The sequence below is a fragment of the Pseudonaja textilis genome, chromosome 2, assembly GCF_049901715.1.
Source record: "Pseudonaja textilis isolate UNSWEBS1 chromosome 2, rPseTex1.2, whole genome shotgun sequence".
In the NCBI taxonomy this organism is placed as follows: Eukaryota; Metazoa; Chordata; class Lepidosauria; order Squamata; family Elapidae; genus Pseudonaja; species Pseudonaja textilis.
The window spans coordinates 57,136,018-57,159,007 of NC_141991.1; the positions used below are offsets into that span (position 1 = coordinate 57,136,018).

Here is a 22,990-nt window from a genome sequence, read left to right on the forward strand (position 1 = left end):
TCTCTGTCTCTCTCTCTCTCTCGGTGAATATCATCCCTCAAGGTTACCAAATCCAGACACAAAGCTAAATTTAGTGTGTGCCTGAATGCCTCAATTAACGTCTTGTTTAAAGCGGAATGACAATTTTTATGAGAGCTCATAGTCTCCTTGGATCTAATTGGCTACCATTTCCTTATTAGCAATAACAAACCAAGATGAGCAATAATGAAGAAACAAGCTGAAGAAACAAGCGAATGAATTTATTCAGGAATCTCATCAACATCCTCAGCAATAGGAATTCATCCAAATCAATGGATAACATTTACATATATGCTCACTTAATTCACACTCTACCGAAAGTGTATTTATTTTACATAGCAAACAACTTAACACAACTTAATGTGTTAAAACATACTAATATACTTGGAGATATCAAAATTAAATGTTTAATAAACAAAAATCTCATAGTTTCACATTAATATCATTGAGAGTAATTTGATTGCTCCAAAATAAAAAAAAAACACTATTCACTAAATAGTACACTGCTATTCAGCATTCTTAAACTTGTAAAATTGATGAATTTTACATCAATGTTTATACAGTAGAACCTCTGGTCATGACCATAATTCATTCCATAACTTTAGTCGCAACCTGATTTGGTCATGACCCAAATCTAATTTTGGAAATTTGGCGCTTACAAAAAAAATGGTGCGGAAAGGGAAATCAGCCGTGGAAAAAAAATTGTGAATATTTTGGTTGGAACCCAATTTGGTCATGGTCAGAAGTGTTCAAGACCAGAGGTTCTACTGTATAAACATATGAGTCAAATATGACTTTAAAATTCTAATAAAGACAAATAAATACTTATATCTCCAAATCCACTCATCTATATTTCTTCCATGCACACATAAATCCTACCCTTTTATCCTAATGTTCTATAAAACAAATAGATTTGACTAAATGCTAATGAGTTGTCCAAGGATCTGGTGTGTTTTTATCTTTTTAAGGATAAATTATAGCTCCAAATCCACTCATCTATATTTTTTCCATGCACACATAAATCCCACCCTTTTATCTCTATAACACTCTATAAAACAAATAGATTTGACTAAATGCTAATGAGTTGTCCAAGGATCCCCTGCGTTTTTATCTTTTTAAGGAGCATTGAAAATACACTTATCGTACTATGCTGTACAATGAAGACATGAACAATGAAGTACTTATGTTTACTTAGAAGTAAGATCCCCCAACTGCAATAGAGATTACTATCAGAAAAGTATACATAGGACTGAAGCCAAAGGATAAATAATTCTCCTGTTTAACGTAATGGTTTACTCTCCCCTTAGCCAGATGCTCTAGCGTTCTGAAAATCTATAATTACATTTAATTTGAGAATAAACAAATGGCACCAATTTACAATATTCTCAGACTCCTATGAATTAAATTATTAGCTTCTCCCTTTATATTCTTTACACATAGCTTGTTAAACTTACTGGAATTAATATCTCAATTTTATATCTGAAGACCAGAGGTGGTATTCAGCAGGTTCTGACCAGTTCTGGAGAACCGGTAGCAGAAATTTTGAGTAATTCGGAGAAGCTGAAAATACCACCTCTGGCTGGAGATTTTACAGTATCCTCCCCCTGCCACGGCCACCAAGCCACGCCCACAGAACCAGTAGTGAAAAAAATTGAATCTCACCACTGCTCAAGACCAGATTAAAACTAATAGTCCCTTATATAAAATGTAAACTTTTTATTCAAAAATGGTTGAATTGTGACTAGGAACAACAAGAAATTATTCGACGCATTTTTTTAAAAAAAAAACTACAAACAATTTAAGGACGTATAATCAATCAATGTAAAAAAAGTCCATCTCTGGAAGACCTGAATAATTAGTTTGCTACCTATAAGATATAATAGTAGAGTATGTACAATATTGCACACTTTGAAATTTATTTGATATAAACATTCATCCCCAAAATACACAAATTTGCAATGCCAAAGAAATTTCCCACTAATATCAGTAATGCAACCATGTAGAAAAAAATCAATCCCTGGTGAGTTAAGTAATAAAACACCTCCAATCAGAGTACATATTTTTGTAGATTGGAGCTTTCCAACCTTCTTAGGCTAGTGGAACGTTTTACATTTTAGAAATATAGTTAAGAATTTTAAATTCTCTGACACCATTGGTATTTACTATGTACTTACTAGCATGCCAAATTAGTCATGTTCTGTAGTCACTCACCCGACTGAACATTTTAATTTCTAGGAATATTCCTACACTCACTCACTCACTTACTTTATTTATTTATTTAACAATTTGCTAGTATCTAGGTAGTAGACACTAGGCCAGAAGTTATATTTTAGGCATATGAAACACTCTAAACAAAAAAAGAAAAAAAAATCTAGTGCTCTCAAGTGTTATTGCCAGCAATCCCAGGGGCTAAATTAAAAAAAAAAGTTTTGCTTCAGCATAAGGCAGCTAGCTGCCTATCTTTTAATCACATGAAACACTGAGAAAGTTCCAATTCATTCTCTGTCCACCCACTATTAAAGATTAAGTTTCACAGATAACAGATACAGGACCGAAACACGCTTACACGGCAAATACTTTTAGATGATTAATGCAATCAAACTTATCCATTCACTGAACAGGAAAGCAAACATCCCCCTGCCTCAAGCTAAACAATGACTGACCACGTCTGAACCCCACTCCAGTCAGCCTACAGTGGGGAAAATCCCTAACTTCCTAAACACTAAACCACTCAGCTTGCTCCTTCTAGATGCAGAAATTAGGGTGTAAGCAGTTGTGAGGCAATTGGTCACTGCACAAAGTAAATGACAATCGCAAGGCATATTTCATAAAACCTGTCAACCACTGTCAACTTTCTGTCAACATAATTTGTCAACCACTGTCAACTTTCCGTCCAGAGCAGCATTGTTAAAAGTGTTAGGCAAACACACACGCACACTGAATGTTTCTACTGGATAGCAGTGTTACAGTTGATCACTTGTTAAAATGTTGCCATGATATTTTCAGCACGCTTATCCTTTCAGGTGAGCAGACCACTTGCTAACATCACATTTCTGATTTTGCAGGACAACAGCTTTTGCAAAAAAGTTTTCCGAATGCAGTAGCCTCAGGTTTCCCATTCCAAAGTTCCCCTTGTCCATGGGGTTCTTGGCTTTTGTTTTTCTTCCCAAAGACTCTTTGACAACGGAAGGAAGAATTTGAAAGGATGGATAAATGGCAACAATAGTTGTGCTACATAGAGCAACTAGCTAAAGATGGTGCCTTATCAACCCATCAACCTCCTATTTCTGATTAAGACAGAAGCTCAGTTTTCAGAAATGTAGCAAAGTATTTCAAGAAAACATGGAGTCTCTTAAAACAAGGAAGTCCCGGCGGAGCTGCTCCTCCAACAGATGTTGCACACAGCAGCTCTGCTCTGGCCAGGAGTTATGAAAGCCCGCCAGCCGGTCCTGCTAAACCCAGCCGCGCTTTGCCCCATGCCGGAATCCCTGCGAGCGCAAAGAGGAAAGCAGGAAGGAGGGAAAGGGAGCTCCTTTCATAAAAGTCTGCCACCCAACCCCAAGCGAGAGGCGGGTGTCAAAGTCGCTCTTCCGAAGGAGGAACTCGAGTTACTCAGGGGATGGACCGCAGTCGCGGGGGGGGAGTAGAATGGGGTGACTCTACCGCACCTCCGAAGGAAGGCGGAGTGGAGAAAGATGCTCAAGCCGTCCACACGACCCCCTCAGGACCGGAAGCAGGGGGCTGGCGGGAAGAGCCCGTGTCCAAAAGAGGAATGCCTGAGCCCGCTTCCTCCTTCGCGGAGGAGCCAGTCGAAGAGCTCCCAGCCGAAGGAGAATCGATCCCTTTTTCCACGAGGGAGGAAGTTTTTCCGACCGGCGGAATCCCCCCCTCGCGCCAGCGGATCACTTACCCGTCTTCCTCGGAAGGTCCAGGCTGAGCTGGAAAGGCGCAGGACTGCTCCGAGGGCGCTCCGAAGCCGAAAGTAACGCTCTGAAAAGCGAGAGCCCCGTCGAGTGGGGCTGCCTCCGCGTCGGACCGCCCTCCCATGGCACGCTCGCACCTCCCATCTTTCCTCCTCCTCCTCCCCGCGCGCGCTCCGCCTCAACTCGGGCCGGACGCGCTCACCTGCTGCTGGGGACTGGGGCGCGCGAGGATTTCCCCCTCCCGCTCCACCCCCCCCACGCCCCCAAAGAGCGTCAGGAAAAGTAGAGTCATCCGCACGGGCTATTGCTTCTTTCTCTCTCTCTCTCCCCCGCCCCTCTCCTCCTCCTCCTCCTCCTCCTTCCCGGGTCCTGTTACTTCTCCGCTTGGGACTCTTTCCCAAGCGAGAACGCCCAAAAGGGAACTAGTTTGTACGAGCCTCGCCCTGTCGCTCGGGGCCCTCAGCGGCTGCCCTTTCTGGGTGAAGGACGAGCGTAGTACCTGACACCCCCCTGGTGCTCGCCATAGGTGTTTCCTGATGGAGGCCATTCGCTTGTCTTCCTGCTGAGCGGCTTCTGTGGGGCGGAGAAGTGGTGGTGGTGGTGTCTCCGCGAGGAACTCGGCAAAGAACGGTGTTAGGTTTAGATGGCGCGCGCTCTCTCTCTCTCTCTCTCTGTGTCCCTTGACTCGCGTTTGTGTTCAGAGTGCTGGAAAAAGGTTTGAGCTCTTGGCAAGATGTGCCTGGCCTGTGAAGGGTGGTGGGGGGAGTTTCAGCTTTTTTTTTTCCACCATCCTTGCAGAAATTACAGGTAGTCCTCAACAGTTGAGCCCAAAATGTATGTTGCTAAGTTGAGTTTTGTGAAGTGAGTTTTGCCCCGTTTTGTGAAGTGAGTTTTGCCCCCTTTTATGACTTTTTCTTGCCACATTTATTAAGGGAATCACCGCAGTTGTTAAATTAGGAACCCGGTTGTTAAGTGAATCTGGCTTCCCCATTGACTTTGCTTGACAGAAGTTCGCAAAAGGTTATTGCTTCACCCCGAGACACTGCAATTGTCATAAATGTGAGAGTTGTCAAGCATCCAAATGTAAATCACATGACCATGGGAATACTACAAGGGTCATAAGTGTGGAAAATGGTCATAAGTCACTTTTTTCAGCACTGTTGTAACTTTGAACAGTTCACTAAGTGAACTGTTGTAAGTTGAGAACTATCTGTAGTCTAGTTGGATGGGTTCTGATAAGCTAACTCTGGTACTTTTACTGCGAATGAACCAGCCACAATCTGCACCTGTTATTTTTGTGCAAAAGCAGAGCTATTCAAAGTTGTTGAATGCCAATTCTTAGGGCTCAAAAACCTGTGTTATTTTCTGGGATATTTCCTAACTTTATGACTATATCATACTTTGTAGAGAATATGGGTGTATGTGCCTTTTGATCCCAATGTTACTGGCACCTTTCAGCTCTGCATCTTTTAACTGGAACTGTACTGGTTTTTATCCTCCACGTTTTTGGGTGGTTTATCCTCACTAGCACTGACTTTCCCCACTTCCATCAAACTTTAGTTTTCACGTTGAATCTTTCTTGACACACTTTGACACATCAGAATTAATAGCCAAGTTAAACTTAAGGGAAAGGGGAAAGAGAGTTCTGATCAAAGCTGATTATGATGCTTAATTTACTGCAGTACTCCGATTTCATATAAGTAGGGTTTGAGAGTCAGTTTGGTGTAATGGTTAAAGGTGTTGGACTAGAATTGAGAAAACTGAATTTTAGTCTTGCCTTAGGTACAGAAACCAGCTGGATGACTTTGGCCCAGTCACTCTTTTAGCCATAGAAAAAGACAATGGCAAACCATTTGTGAAAGCACTGCCAAGAAAGCGGCAGGGATTTGTCATGTAATTGCCAAGAATCAAAACTGACTGGAAGGAAAAAAAAATTGTTCACTCTTTTATCTCCAGACCTGGAACTTCTGCTTTAATTCTAGCTGGTAGGAATAAAGTATGGTCCAAAATTAATAATTTGAATGACATAATAGGTAATAATGGTTACTTTGCTTTACACCTGGATAATTATAGATCTTTCTTAAGCTTCTGCAAATATAAAACCATTCCTTTTTTCTTATCTTTCATCAGGAAAGCACAAAAGTTGCAAGTTTTGTATAGTATAAATCCACCAGTTATTGTCTCCTCAGACTTGACTACAGTTTACACAATCAGTCTAAACTTAAATTCTATGTGGAATTCAATGGACAGTAGTATTTTAGGGTGGTTGTTGCATCAAAATAAATTCAGATTCTTAAAAAAGGCTTGCATATTATTGTGATAATGATTTTACTTTTCTCTGTTTCTAGGCATAACATACCCACCATTCACAACTTGGACAAAACATGCTACCTGAAGGCTTTGCAGAAGTCTAATATTAGTACCATACATTTGCTTCCAAAATACATTGTTAGGCCTCAGAAACCCAACTCTCTACTGCCCAACACTTCCTATACCTTCTAATGTAGCTTTATCTTTCTCTCCCTCTCACCCAGTTAGATAAACCACAAACACCTGAGCTACTCTACCAGCAGTTGTTATTCTTTAACAATGCCTATTAATCCTAAGAGACACTGATATGCATTCTTGAAAAAGAGGTGAATCTGATATTGTGCTTTGCTAGTTTTCCATTAATCAAACATCTGCCTCTTTTAAAGTCTAAGAGTAAGGAACTTGGTAGAAGAAGTGGGAAACTGAAGTTATAGGAACAAATAATCTGCTGTTATATTGAGAAATTTCTTGTGATCGTTTTATCACATTAAAAGTTCCTGGTGTCCACATTGAAGTAATTTTCAAAAACATGGTTTTGCTATCTTCATTTAACAGGGTTATTGGTGAGAAATGGAGAAAGCAACTCACATGTCCTCTGAATAAGCTGAATAAGGGTGATTTTGTATTATCTATATAACCAAGGCCACCTTTATTTATCCACGCAGTAGAGTTATGCTTCAGTTAAAAATGATAAGTTTGCTTTGAAATGAATGTGCCCGTGATTATGCTGCTATGTCTTTAATGCTGACTACTGTATGTTTCAAATTCTTACTTCCTCTTTCCTGGCAAAGGAGGGCAAAAGTGTTTGTTAATGTCTTACGTTGTCTGGATGTGATAGACACTAAGAAGCGCTCTTCTTTGAGCCAATTTGTGTTTTACCTTTTCTGTTTTTGAAATGTGCAATAAATTCCGAGGGGTAGTCCTTTTTCCAGTTCTTTCATGCTACCTAGTTTGGCTAATTACAGTATCTGTGTCTCACTCCGTGTTTGATTTTTTTTTTTAACCAGTGACATTTTTTCTAGTATATGTGATCAGTTAAACAGGAAGTATGCCTGTTTAATCAGTTATCTTAATGAAAAAAGGGGGGAAACATTGGTATGTGCTTCTTGGAGGTACTATTATAAACATAACCCAAGAGGCTTTGTTTTAGAAATTACAGTAGATGGCAAACGTGTGCTGCTTGTTTCATCCACTGCTCTTATAAAACCATAGAATGAGTCCCGGTGTTTGGAATTTAAACAGAATTATTCCATAAACAGGGGGAGCACTTTGGCACGCATTGAAAAGGACTGGGCTAAGACCAGAAATATCTGGCTTCTGTGCCCATTCAGCCATTAAGAGTGACCTTGTAGTAGTCATAGAGCTCTTGGGGAGATCAGAGGGGGCTGTATGTTTCTGGGACATGTATTCTCTCCTGAATAAATAAAAGCAAAGAAGAAATGAAACATAAGTAATAAATTCAGTCTTCAAATTAGATGTTACATAACTATTCATTTTTAGAATAATAAGGTATTTGTTCTGGGTTTCACAATAAAGTCAAATGTTGTAGTGAAGAGTAAAAAGAGGTCACATTGGAAGAATATAGTTTTGTGTTCTCTTTTCTGAGTTCAGGCTATGCCTTTATCCAGAAAAGTTAAATTACCTATAAGAACTTATAAGAACCTCAAATCTGATGGTCTTGTTCAAATAGAAGAACATGGATTCTTGAATAATTACCTTAAAAACTATTCACAGCTGAACATTATGTGGAGCAACACATGGAAACAAACATTTAGCAAAAAAAAAAAAAAAAACTATTTTCCTTATCTGTATAGCTAAAATTAAGTTCCACTTATTTTGCTTCCATTTACTGATCTAGTTCTAACCATGTTTGCAAATTTTCCAAGAGAATATAAACCAGCTTTCCCTAACATCATGCCTCCCCCACACACCCCTATGCATTTACAATTGTAATTAGCTATGCCAGTTTGGAAATTTTCGGAACTTGAAGTTTGAGACTTCAATGCAGGACATTGAATATACTACCACTGATCACTGTTGCCTGGTCACCTGTCCTATTTTTAATTCTGATGCCTTTATTTTGAAGTGCTTTATTAAAATGTCCTAAATAACGTAGAACATATTGGCAATATGAAGATACAATTAACTACTTTCTTTGGGGGGGAAATTCTTATTTTTTTAATTAATTAATTCAATATCACTTATATCCTTTCCACTATATCTAACTGTAGGGGGTAAAACTATTCAAGAATTGAGGCAGTGGAAATACTAGTTGCTGCTTACCTCAAAACTACCAAGGAAAAGGAGGAATAGTCACTATGGGCTTTCTCCTAATGAGTTGTGTTGCAGGCAGGGAAGAAATCATATGTGAGGGAATTAAAGATGTCATAGAGCTGCTGAACTAGGGTTCCTGCAGAGTGAAAAATGTTACATGACAAGCCCCCTGCAGGTCATAAATCCGGCATGATTTTAATTCTAAAATATTCTCAGTAACACAAAAAAGGAAGTAGAAACGGAGTGGTATGAGAGTGACACACAAACTGAAAGTTTCTGTTGAGAAGTTCAGCTCAGTTTCAATTAATGGAAATGACTCTGTCCATTCCTTTTTTGTAGGCATGTGAAAGAAGGAAGCAACACAGTCTGTGTTCTTCTCCCACTGATTGGAGGTTAACAGCAGCAAGACACAACAAGATCATTGCATATTTTCATCCTGGCTGAAAGACTGAGAGGAATAAATGCTATGTTCTTCAAACTTGGCAACCTTATTTGTGGACTTCCATACCCAGAATTCCCCACCCAGCATTCTGGGATTTAAAGTTCTTACATCTGAAAGTTGCCAAGTTTGAGTAAACATTGAATTAGTGCAACTAAATTTCAAAAGTAGTTGGGGGCAGCAGGAGGCACTCTGTAGCTGACTCCTCCATGGGAACAGAGGATATGGCACAAAGCCAGGCACATTTCCAGACAGGGTTGATTGTCTAGAGTTACCTAAGGGACACAGTTAAACTGTAAAAAAAAAAGAGAAAAAGAGAAAACCCCGTTAAAACATACACATACAAAATTCCATCCCTGTTTCTATAAAATCTTTCTTTGCTTTATAGTTTTATGGGTATATTCAAAAGAAGAAATTTATTCTAATTACCATGCATCTCAGTGATTTTATTTTTAAGCCATCTTTACCCTTAACAGTTTTAAAATGCCTGTGTTATATTTTTTTAAATTAAGAAATGAACATTTCTGTATTAAAATTATATTTAGTAAATTTTATGTACACACAAATTTGTAATATCAAGGATGTTTTGGAAAATAGATTATATTTATAAAAGTGGGAACTATTAACTTCAGTACAGGTCAGAACTGCTTGAACGGATTCTTCTGTATTCATGTTTTCTATTTCAATATTTGATCTACAATATATGAACATTTATAGTACACTCAGACATGTGGACCCCCTGTTTTAATTATAAGCCAAATAACAAACTAAGAATGTTTTAAGAGCCACTTCTTATAATGTTTTGAATTAAAGTGATTTAAAGTGTAATTGTTTTCAAGTATGTTCACAGAGAAAAATGAACACTGTCTTACACTTCAAAATTATGTATTCATTTGAGTTGTGCTCTTTTTTCTCAAGTGGAGAAAAGCAACCAACATACCACCTATATACAGTACAGGTAGTCCTTGACCTGTGACCTGAGCCCAACCTTTCTATTGCTAAGCAAGGCAGTTAAGTGAATTTTGCCTCATTTGATGATCTTACCACCATTTTTAAACATGATTATTAAGTGAATATTGCTTCCTCATTGACTTTGCTGGTCTGAAGGTCATAAAAGGTGATCCCATGACACCAGGACATTGCAACAATCCTTCATACATGCCATTTGCCAAGCATCTGAATTTTGATCACATGACCCTGGGAATGCTACAATGGTGGTTAAGTGTAAAAAATGGTCATAAATCACTTTTTTCAGAGCTGTTGTATCATTGAACAGGTTACTAAGAGAAAATGGTTAAAGTCGAGGACTACCTGTATAAGTGTGGAGATTCAGTTTCAAAAGGTCCCTAGAAACACATGAGGCAAGAACATATACCTGTCTACAACTTTAAAGTATCTCTATGGGTTTCTAGAACCACTTACCAGTAGCAGCAGACAGCTGTGCTTCAGGTAAGTTATACTCCATCTTATTCATTCCCTATTGATCCAGTGTCAGTTGCTGGATCTGATAATTTTGGTTTACAGGAGAGATGATTTGAACACAGCAGTAGCAGTGTCACAAGTTTATTTCTCTAGATTAGATTAACAGAGTTGGAAGAAATCCTGTCCAATCCCCCCACCCAAGCAGGACATCCTACACCATTTCTGACAAATGGCAATCCAATTTCTTCTTGAAAGTCTCAAGTGATGAACATAATGCATATTTTTTGCATTTTATATTCATATTGGTATTTATTCACACTAATGCAGGGCTGTCAAACTTGCGGTCCACAGGCTGGATGTGCCATGTGCTGGCCATGTCCACTCCTTGTTTAGCAAAGTGGGAAAAGGTCACGATATGTCATGTGACAATGGGAATTTGAAACCCCTGCACTAATGTATGAATAAGCTGTAAGCAACATTTATGTTTCCTCAAGAAACTGAAGCCAATTATGAAGCAAGAGTTTAGATCTGGGCTTATTTCTTATTCAGGCTCAAACTTTGTTTATGAAATAAGCAAAAAATTTAAAGCTGTCAACTTAAGACAACTAAAATGCTTGTTGAATACTTTTTAGTTTTGGCTGCAAAATAGCTGCCTTTAAAGTACTAGTTTTCATTGTAGTTGATACTGGCACACCTGCTCAGCAAACATTGTGCTCAAAGGGCAGTTAGAGACAAATAGTTCTGATAATTTCACTAAATAGTTAGCTTATTAACTTGTATAAGCAAACATGGTATGTGTCTCAACATGACATAGCTATTGAAGAAACATTTTTCTACAATAAGTACTTACAATAATATTATTTCTTATGAGGTGAATGAAATAGTCTGTATCAAAGAGTAAATTTGGAGAGATATAGAGCAAGATGTCAGGCCCATGTAAAAATTCTCTGAAACTCATTTAATGGAAAGTCAAAAATCTTGAGTAGATAATATACTTTGCTGCAAATATCAGCAAGCCAAGTTATGGTGCATAGAAGCTTCTACAAAGACTAAAATCTATTTCTCTCTCTCCCTACCCTCAAACGATTGCTTGGGAACCATTTGGAATATACATACCTAAAAGACATTTGACTGCAAGAATGAACCCAGTTATAATTGGTGACGTCGGTCATCTTGTTACTAATTGTCACAGCAATAGAGGTGTGCCCTAAAAGAGCATTCATTCTTTCTGTTTTACTCTTGGGTGTTGGTTATTCTGAGAAAAGGAGAACATGTCCAGTAATTATAAAGGTGTTTCCAGGAACAGGCCATAAATTGTGGACAATCCTAGTTGCTGGAAAAACATGGTGAATAAATTGATGAGCTGTCTCAGGAGCAGAGGGAAGGCATTGTCAGGAGATAAAACGAATGCCCTTAGACAAAAAGCTAACCACAACCAAATACTATTCAGCCTTTGATATATGGTAAATGAATATATATGAAATATATATAGAGAGAGAGCTGACTGTTCTCCCTATTCCCAAGGGCTAAGAGGGATATTCTTGGAAATTATTCATCTTGAGCTTCAGCAAAGGGATTTACATTGTCTGAGTATAGACAATCCTCCTCCCAGTGTCTCTTCAAAGCAACGTTCGCGGTAGTGGGATACAAAATATTTGAGGCACAAATGTAGAGGGGAATGAGGTTGTTAGGTACAAAGTATTCTGGTTTATGAAACAAAGCTTCCTTAATGAGATAGAAATTTAAGATAGTGGAAAAGAATTGTACCTACTGGGCTTGGCATTGAGGAAGTCTTTGGGAGGCCTGCAATTGTTCTACATTTTTTGTTCAATTGAAATTTCAATGTGGTGCTTCAGAAAACCGACAGCAGGGTAGAAGGGTCATCTTTGTAGCCAGTTGATCTTTATCAAAACTTTGTAATTCCTATATATTCACTAGAAAAATCTAACCAAATTCAAGCAAGAATGGTTGCCTTCTATACAAAATATCACACAGCAAGGCAAGCTAAGACATTCAGAATACGATTTTTGAGGAAAAAGAGAATTGGCCTTTAAAAAAAATAATTAAAATAGCCAAACTAAAATAAGTAATAATAGCCCAAATACAATATAAAAATATTCAACTCTCCCAATTAGTGGCTGGAGGAAAAAAGAGAGAATGGAAAAAGAGGATACCAGAATACCTTTGTACTGCTTTAAAAAAAATGTAAGCCTTTTAAAAAAAATCCTTTTATAATGATCATTTATACATATATCATTTTCTTTTTTCTTTTTGATATTTTTTTGTTTGCATCTTTTATTAAATTATTAAAAAATAGTGATGTGAGAATATAAAAAAAACTGAATTGGTGTTAGATTATATCTTTTTCAACCACAAATATTATTTCTGGAATGATCTCGTTTATATGTAATTACTGCTGCAAGACTATAATATGTGCAAAAATTAGAAAGATTCTGAAATATCCATAATGGGGGAATGGTTAGTAAAGATGACAGAATTAGCAGACATGGTAATTTCATTAATTAGAGAAGATTAACAATTACATTTATCAGTGATTGGAAACCCCTTATGTACTTTTTCCTGGGGAGAAAAAGAGAAAAATTAATGTGATTTATGGTTTGGAGATTAGGAAAGATACCTTATAGAAAGAAGGAAATTATGTAACTTTAGAGAGTGAAAGTAAAATATAAATATATTTATAACCACTGTCAAGAAGATCCGAAGTCACTTCCCTATAATTTTCCTCTTTTTCTTTTTTAATTTCTTTTTCTCTTTATTTACTCTTTGTTTAATACATCTTTGTTTGTGTGTGTGTGTGTGTGTGTGTGTGTGTGTAAATAAGTACACACACACACAAACACATATATATTCATATTTATACATACATACTAATTTCATTGCATTTATATAGAAAAGGCCTGAATGATTGTGTTATTGGAGATGAAGTGAAATTAATGCTTTATTTAAATATATGTTTGAATGGTATTCAGCAGTTATTTTATTTGGGAAAAATTACATGCATTTACTTTGAGATTCAAGAAGTTCATTTTCTTTTGAAGTTTACTTCTATCGTATGGAGGTTAGTACTGGACAAAAAAAGTGAATTTTCTCTAGCTTACAAATAAAAGACTTCATTGTGCAGTATTGGAAAGACAAACATATGGTTCTAACTATGCAGTTTATGTTATTGGCAATTAATGAATCAGTACCTTATCAATACAGATTAGCTGTGAATAATTGTAACCATTTACAGCTTCCATCCATCAAATGTTTATTGTACAACCATATAACTGAATGTCTGAATATATGTTCTGTATGTTTTTTCCCTTTTATAAGATTGGGTATTTTGCTGTCTAAGGGTATGTGATTGCATTCACAGGATCTTCTACAGTGTTCTTCTCTATAAAAACTACAAAGGACAAGTACTTCAAGATGAGCAGTGACTGTGCAAATTTCAGGATGGATTATGTGATGATGAGTAAATCTGTTCCTGAGAGAATCATGATGGGCATCACATGGATTTTATTTAGCAATTGCCAAGGCACATGAGCCATGCTGGGATGACTATTTGGTATCCTCACATTTCTTTCTGTTTCTTTGCAGTTGCCCTCTTTCCTAAACATTCTTCAACAAATACTTGTTTTTTGTGTTGTGTCTACTTGTTTGAATTTGGTATGTCGTTCACCTCACCCTAGTATGATCTGGCCTCAGGATGGGATTTTTCCAGGGGAAGAATGACAGGGAGCATTCTACCACTAGTAGGATCCCTCCTTTAGTTTCTTTACCCTGAAAATCCTGGGCTATGAGGAGATATTAATGGGTTGAAGGCAACTGCCCAGAGAAATCAGTTGGGCCTGTTTAGGCTTAATTGGTTTGGTTGCTGTTCATATTTGGATCCATTTTCATATTTTATAGCAAAACAAATGTAGCTGAACTACACAGCCCTACTATCCCTCCTTATTGGCCATGCTGGCTGGACCTATTGTAAGGGAAAAGGTTATCAACTCCTGCTATATAATATTGTTAGAATTGTTTATTCTTTAGTAAACACTGAACTGAGCTGCTAGGATTGGACTTGAATAACTCACTTTTATACAAGCACAACTGCATACTGCATATTAAAGAATTACTGTACAAACTATATTTGTTGTTTCTAAAATGTACATTTACCCCTTTCAGAAAAAAAAGCTCTTATTATTTCAAACTGAAAAACAGTATTTTTGTTCTTTTATTTGTAATTTGTTCGGGTCCATATACATGCAGTCCTGAACTTACAACTATTCATTTAGTGATGGTTGAAAATTACCACAGCACTGAAAAAAGTGACTTATGCCTGTTTTCCACACTTTCTATATACATGCAGTCCTGAACTTACAACTATTCATTTAGTGATGGTTGAAAATTACCACAGCACTGAAAAAAGTGACTTATGCCTGTTTTCCACACATTGCAGCATCCCTGTGGTCATACAATCAAAAGTCGGTTGCTTGGCAATTGGCATGTATTTATGATGATCACAGTGTCCTAGGATCATGGGATCACTTTTTGCAACCTTCTGACAAGCAAAAGGGGAATCAGATTCACTTAACAACCATGTTACTAACTTAACAACTGCAGTGATTCACTTAACAGCTGGTTGTAAAATGGAGTATAGCTGACTTTACAAATGTCTTGCTTGGTCACAGAAATTTTGGACTTAATTGTGGTCATTAGCTGAGGATTACCTGTACTCCTATACTGAAATTCACATAATCACTATGGTTTGAAAATTGTAAAAGTCATAACATTGCTTATAGAGCTATCAATAAATTACAACTTGCCTTCACAGTTTATTGATTTATTTGATTTTTATTCTGCCTTTATTACTTCATAAGTAATTGAAGGTGGTGAACATACACAAAAATACTTTCTCTTCCTATTTTACCTACAACAATCCTTGTGAGGTGGGTTAAGAGAGAATAACTGGCCCAAAGTCACTTAGTCAGCTTTCATTTCTAAAGCAGGACTAGAACAGATGGCTTACCAATTTCTAGCCTGGTGCCTTAACCAATAGATCAAACTGTATCTTAGTTAAAATCTGTAGTTCATGAAGCAAAAGAAAACAGTATTCTGAAAAGAAGAAAAAACAATCCATCCACTGTTTTTTGCCACTAACACCCACTAGAATAATAAAATAAAATACAGTATATATTATAATATATACTACACACTGTAATGTACAATATAATATACGATAATATACAATACTGTAATATTCAAAACTGTTTTATACAATAAAACAGATGAAGCAAAGAAGAATTGAAGAACAGATTTAGTGAAATGAACCATGCTTCCTGATATCTGTAGGAATATTGGTGACTGGACAGTAATTGAGGAAAAATGTGGGTTTATTTTTTTATATAAAAGTATTGTATTTGATGAAAGAACCATATTATGGCCACTATTAACATTTTTTTAAAATAAAATTGATCAAGCAAAATGTGATACATCTCACATCTGTAGTGATTCTGTTTTAGACTTTTAAATTGGTAAGTAAAATTGTTCTGATGCAGCAGGAGGCTCAGAATATTGTAATTGTATTTTTATCTTAAAGTATAATACCGTAGAGATTTTCTGTTTCAACATGTTGCACCTAAGACACCCCCCAAAATATTTTAGCCACCATTTGAAACACAAATGGTTTATAAGATTATGTAAAGGAATTTCAGTGCAGCACAGGTGGATCTTGAGCTCACCCTCAAGGAAAAAAAAATACTCATATTCACACAGCATCCCAAGGAATATTAAAGAAGATATTAAGTTTCTTATACTAATCACACTTTATTTATTTATTTATTTGTGTATTTATTTATTTATTTATTTATTTGCTTACAAGATAATAGGTATAAGGATAAACATAGTTATGAATACAATAAATGAGTACATATAAGAAAAATAAGTATATTTGCTAAGTATACATATATACTTGCTAAGTATATATATTTAAAGACTGAAACACATCCAACTCTTTCTAGGGTTTTATGTTATAATTAGATGCTTGATTTTATTTTAAAGGAAACATGCAAATTAAATATCTTACTTATACATAAAAACAACTCAATATGCAGGCATTAATTCATAACATGGCATTTTTTCTCTCTCTCAGCCATTGACAAAGCCAATTCACCACAGGGGATAATCTAGCTGTAACATTTATTACCAGGGATGCCTGCAGGTTATGGGAAAAAGCAATCAAGTAGGTACCCTTAATGGTATAATTGAAGGACAGACCTTTTTTTTATGTGCTTAGCACTTCAATATGTTTCCTTTGTATTGTTGTGGCTGCTGGCTGTGACTTTTTTACTATATCCTGCAGAGAACCTTGCCTATCACTCCAATAAGCAGCAGGGTTGATTTACCTAATCTAGCTGGCTAAGTTGGTCTCCCGTTTCTCTCTCATGGCTCCATGTATATCCCACTTGAAGTTGTATGCTTAGATAATTGCACTATTCTATTTTCAGTCAAGGTATACACTTAGTGTATATTTTTCAGGGAAAATCACAGTAAGAAATAGGAATCATGATTGCCTGCAGTCACCGTGAATTCTCATAGTTGTCAATAAAGGAGTATGTTTATGTAATTTGTTATCACAGACCCCTTTTAAGTACCACCATTACTTCAATTACAGCAACCTTCTGTGCATATAATCCAACCAAAATGAACAGCAGCAATTTAATTCAGTGATACAAATCTGATTAACTCAATGGTGTCTCTGTATCTGTATCACAAATTGGATTGTAGAGTCCTTGAAGCTTAGTTGTTTGTTTGCTGATATTTTATTGCCCAAGTATGGTAGGTAACATCACCAGTGCTGGATGTGCTCCCTGTTTATATGCAGTATAGCTTGCGCTCCCAGTATTGGAATGTGTGTGTTCTCCTTGGTAGTTCCTTGACTAGGGCATTATTTTCTGTCTGAGTCTCTGGTATTAATCCCTTCTTCTCTTGGTTACTGGACAGGATGCATTTTGGGTTTTTTTGTTCCCTTTCTATATTTTTATTGCTTCTTTTAAATGGTGTATAAATGTGATTTAGGGATGCGGTGGCTCAGTGGCTAAGTTGCTGAGCTTGTCGTCAGAAAGATCGGCAGCTTGGAGGTTCGAATCCCTAGCACCGCGTAACAGAGTGAGCTCCTATTACTTGTCCCAGCTTCTGCCAACGTAGCAGTTCAAAAGCATGTAAAAATGCAAGTAGAAAAATAGGGACCACTTTGATGGGAAAGTAACAGCGTTTCATGCGCCTTCGGCATTTAGTCATGCCGGCCACATGACCAGGGAGGTGTCTTTGGACAGCACTGGCTCTTCGGCTTTGTAACAGAGATGAGCACCATCCCCTAGAACCGGAAACAACTAGTACGTATGTGCGAGAGAAACCTTTACCTTTACTTAAATGTGATTTATGTCAATCTTTTGGGTGGCAGGTACTATTACACAATTTGAAACAATTTGACAGGCATCAAAAATAAAGATGTAATTTTTAAATAAAATATAGTGATAAGATGTTTATTATTCTTGTCTGAAATTTCCCAAAATATCTATATTTGAATTGTCACGTTATTACATGGAAATCCTTCAAGGGGTATACAAAGAAACATGAGGAAATTCCCAACTGATTTTGAAAAAAAAATTGTTAGCTTTTTTCAGTCTACTTTAGTGAGGACTTCCTTATTCCTTGTTCAGCAATGACACAGAAAGAAAGCCTGGTTCTCAAACTACTTGCTGGTTCAGCTGCTGTTTTTTCAATATTTGCTTTCTTCTACTTTCATCTTCATAAATGGTATTTCTTGCACAGATTTGATCAGTTTTATTGATTAGCCCATCAACCTCATATAATATAAATACAAAAGTATACTTAATGAACAATATCCTGGACTTACAGTGGTGGGATTCCATTTTTTTTTATCACTGGTTCTGTGGGCGTGGCTTGGTGGCCGTGGCCAGGGAGGGATACTGTAAAATCTCCAATCAGAGGTGGTATTTGCCGGTTCTCTGAACTACTCAAAATTTCTGCTACCGGTTCTCCAGAACTGGTCAGAACCTGCTGAATACCACCTCTGGCTCATATGCATTTACCTCATAAGCATGAACTCTAGCCAGCAATAATCTTTCAAACCAATACAGTATACCCCTTTGTAGCCTTATTATGACAAAATATAAAAAGTTACCATGAGTTTCTCCTTCCATTCTTAAGTTGTTTTTATGTGTTCCTTTTGGTCCTCTAATGAAAGAAACATGTAAGCTTTTGGCTGAAATACAGCTTATGTGTCTGGCCCTCGAATTTGCTGACAACTTGCATAGAAACCATCTGTTTTGCTTTCTTCCACAGCTTCATTTTCAAAACTTCTTCTTTCCATCCTTTTTTATGAAGACAATTAATAAAGGTTGGTAACTGATAATGTTTAAAAAAATTAAACAAGGTGAACTTGCACTATCTACATTTGGTTAAAAACAACTCTTCCTGGCCCAAAAAAGGTTTGTGTTGTCCCAAAAGATCCATTGCAAAGGAAAAGTTGACTGTTTAATTCAAGAACGTGATTATGGTTGTATGCAATAATTGATGACCGGACTTTCAAGAGCTTTATAGCCAAAGCCCTTTACCAGCATAGATAAATCTATTAGTTTTCTTTTTTCACGTTCAGTTTTTTTTTAGTCTCAATGTTTCTTTTTTAGAAGGAAACACACATTTTCCTGTGTCAAAAGGAACTAGGCCAAATTCTCAACCATTCCTAATTGTTCAAACATTCTACAAATCATTTCAAAGGAATTTGAAAATGAAAGTAGCTCGCTGCAGTCTTTTAAAGCATCATTTCAACCACTGAATGTCAGAAAGCAGTACAACAGCAGGAATACTACAATATAGATGACAATATAGATGATGATGTAAAGCTATTCAACACCACAGACAATACTGCTACCCTTCAAAAAGACCTCGACTATGTATCAGAATGGTCAAACAAATGGCAACTTCAAATCTCAACAAATAAAAGCTCTGCCCTACATATTGGCAAAAATAATAATAATCAGAAAATAAAATATTGGTTGAATAGTCAAGACCTTGTCCAAACTCTGTCAAGGATCTTGGAGTTCTCATCTCTAATGATCTAAGTGCTAGAGCCCATTGTAACTACCTAGCCAAAAAGGCATTAAGAGTTGTTAACCTAATCTTACATAGCTTTTTCTCTGGTAATATTACACTAATAACTAGAGCATACAAAACATTTGCTAGACCAATACTTGAATACAGCTCATCAGTCTGGAAACCGCATTATGTATCTGATAATAACACAGTTGAGAAAGTCCAGAAATATTTCACAAGAAGAGTTCTCCACTCCTCTACTCGTTGTAGAATACCTTATGCCATCAGACTTGAAATTCTAGACCTAGAAAACCTAGAACTACGCCGCCTCTGGTCCGATCTAAATATAGTATATAAAATCATACATTGCAATGTCCTACCTGTCAATGAATACTTCAACTTCAACCATAACAATACAAGAGCAAACAATAGATATAAACTCAAGGTTAATTGCACCAAACTTGATTGCAGGAAATATGACTCCAGCAACAGGGTGGTCAATGTCTGGAATACTCTACCTGACTCTGTGGTTTCTTCCCCAACCCCAAAAACTTTAACCTTAGACTTTATACTATTGACCTGACCCCTTTCCTAAGAGGTCTGTAGGGGGCGTGCATAAGCGTGCCTACCGTCCCTGTCCTACTGTTTCTTTTATTTTTCTTATATATATCCATATATTCATAACTATGTTTTTACTTATACCTATTATCTTGTAAGCAATTGACAAACCAAATAAAATAGATAAAATAAAATAGAGGGCGCCTGTGTTCTGATAGGGTGTGTATGTGTAGGCATATATGGGAAGAGAGACAATGTTCAAAGAAGGCGATGGCAAACTATTTTACCTATCATTGCTATAACAACTATATCTACAAAATCACAAAGAGTTGAATTTGACTCAAAGGAAACTTTATGTAAGTAGTGTCTCATATTTACTGCATACTCTCACAGTATTCTTCTCCTACAACTTGTCCTTTGGTGTCTGTTAACTAAAAAAAAATCCTTCCATACAAATTCAGCTTACCCCTTGTTTGCTGGATGTGTGTCAAGGAATCCTCTTACAGCTTATAATTTAAGTGCTAAAACTGGGCCATGTACAAGTGTTTCTAGGGCTGGAATCATATCCTGGTTTTATATAACTTCAGGAAATTTAAGCATGCTACAAATAGAAGGCGGCTCTTATTTAGAGTTCATCTGTTTTTGTTGTTTTTAACACACAACAGGCAAGCAGTTAAAGAACTGCTTTTTGGATTGTACCAAATGTCTGGCAGTCATAAATAAATGGTGATTGTTGCAAATCAAATAGAAGAAATAAGATATAATCCTGACTATACTTGAAAGAAAAAGTAGGTTTTTCTCTTGTGTGTATCTGGCTAAGATCAAAGCCTGAAAAAACTTCGATATTGATATTGTAATCATAAATAGGAAGCTGGTGCAAATGCTTATGGCATTTTCAAAGCCTCAGGGCAGAAGGTTTCCACTGAAAAATCCAATAAATGGATTTAACAATAGCTTTCTTAAGCTACATTGATTTAAAGCAGTCTCTAAGACCAAAGGCATTAAAGCTATAGATAAGAAAACTAATTTTAAATTTCAAGGTTATTGAGTTTTGTAAGAATGCATATTGGAGTACCATAGAGAGGATGAGAGACAGTCTGGACCAAGAACACCTGATAGTTTGCAGATTATATATGGGCTCCCCTTGGTTCTTGGCCTTTTGACTAAGAATCCATTGTAATATTTGCAATGATGCTAGTCTGAACTGAACCTGGCTCTTTTGCCAATCCATTGCAATCTAGCCTGGAATTTCTGAACTTGGCTTAAGAAACATCTGGGAGCAGTATGGGGGACAAGCAGCTTAGGAATTGCCCATTGAACATAGGAAGAATGACAAGGCTCTGCCTTGGCCAAGAGATTACTTTTTGTCCTTACTTGGTGACTAAGACAAAACCAACTACCTGCTGTGTCTCAAATTTGATGTTTGATTATTTTTCAAGCTATTTCATTCGATCCCTGGGATCAGCTCTAGAAATTAAATTCTACATTGAAGAACATATCAGTTAAAAATGCATTTCCACCTTCCACTGTCCAATGGCCTTCTCAGACATAGGACCTCCTGACTTGAAGGAAATACCTAACTCATCTGTGCAGAATTTGTGCAAACACGCCAAGAAAGAATTGACTAAATGAAGAAAGCTCTAGTTTGTTAAGCATGGTTTGTTGGAGGGATCACGGCTGATTAGATTTGCACAATATTTTGAATACTACACTATCATTTATAAACTACTATTGCTATCTCACTAAATATGCTATATCAAAACAAGACATGAATCCAACCAAGGAAAGGAAAAACATAGTTTTTTGTTGCTGACCAAATCCTTTTGTCAATTGATTGAAAGGTGATGTTTTTAAGACAGTATTACACAAACTCAAATGGTGGGTAAACCTTCTATGAGGTTGTGCAGTGCTGTGCTAAAGGTGGCATGTACATTTAGAGAACATAATAAACAGTGATGGCATTACCCACCTGGCTATGACATTTTTCAGGATATTTGGTGTAATGGTTAAGGTGCTGGTCTAGAAATCTCCTGATCAGAAGACATGAATTCTAGTCCCACCTTAGGTATGAAAGCTGATTGGTTGACTTTGGATCAGTCACTCTTTCTTGCCCCAACCCATCTCACAGGGTTATCATTGTGGGGGAAACAGGAAGAAGTATTATGTATGTTCAACACCTTGAATTTAGAAAATAATAAATGTGGGGTAAAAATCTAATAAATAAACATGCACATTTCAACAAGCACACGTGGATAATAAATTCAAAATAAAATTTGATATTATATCTCATATCAGCTACTGACATTGTAGGAAGTCCCCTCCCCAGATTAAAATATTCTTTATTCTTAATATTAAGAAAGGCAAGATAGAATATTTCCCCAAAGGAGAAATGGAGAAACATGCTCTTAAAGGCAGAAAGCAGCCCCAGTATTTCTGCTATAGGAAACAGCCTCCAGCAGTTGCCCAAAGTCTTTAGAGATGGATATTTTGTGCCCATTAAGTAATCCAGGCCAGCCTATTCATAAACAAAATGTCTTCAACCCAGCTCCCCCAGAAGGGATTAAAAGTAGAAAAACAAAGACTATTAAAATCTGCATTCCCTGCCTAAATTCTAAGGACAGGACATGACCTCTAGGACATAATAGGATTAACTGACCCCCATTAGAATAGCAAAAGGCACAAGGCTCACTACATTGCACAATCCACTGGAGCATCTCAATCTATAAAGATCTATCCATTCATCCAGCCAAGGGGTCAGTCACCCCAGAAACATTTGTCACAGTCACTGAAGTTTGTGGAAACCAAATAAACCTTTCCTTGCAGCCAGTTAGCATCCATTTTATTTCCAGAGCCTTTCTCCTGGATTGCAAATGGACTGGATTTTTCTTCCTACAACATAATATACAATATTGACTGCAGGCAAATTATATGTGAT

At 36.8% G+C, this 22,990-nt stretch overlaps 1 protein-coding gene and 1 long non-coding RNA gene across 3 annotated transcripts in view; one reads left to right on the forward strand and one right to left on the reverse strand.

Moving 5' to 3' along the window:
* The window catches only part of PRKCD (protein kinase C delta), a 63,595-nt gene extending 59,337 nt beyond the window's left edge, over positions 1-4,258 (reverse strand). The window contains exon 1 of the mRNA XM_026724708.2: positions 3,929-4,258. The gene's annotated coding sequence lies outside the window, so the exon portion shown is untranslated. The remainder of the gene's footprint in view (positions 1-3,928) is intronic.
* Positions 4,259-4,597: 339 nt separating this feature from the next.
* LOC148126861 (uncharacterized) lies at positions 4,598-15,211 on the forward strand. Of its 2 annotated transcripts, XR_015741654.1 has the most exons (3): positions 4,598-9,974; positions 10,241-10,413; positions 13,766-15,211. It is a non-coding gene; the product is annotated as an uncharacterized LOC148126861 (long non-coding RNA). The 2 variants fall into 2 exon arrangements; XR_015741653.1 differs by having other exon boundaries at positions 4,598-10,413.
* The last annotated feature ends 7,779 nt before the right edge of the window (positions 15,212-22,990 follow it).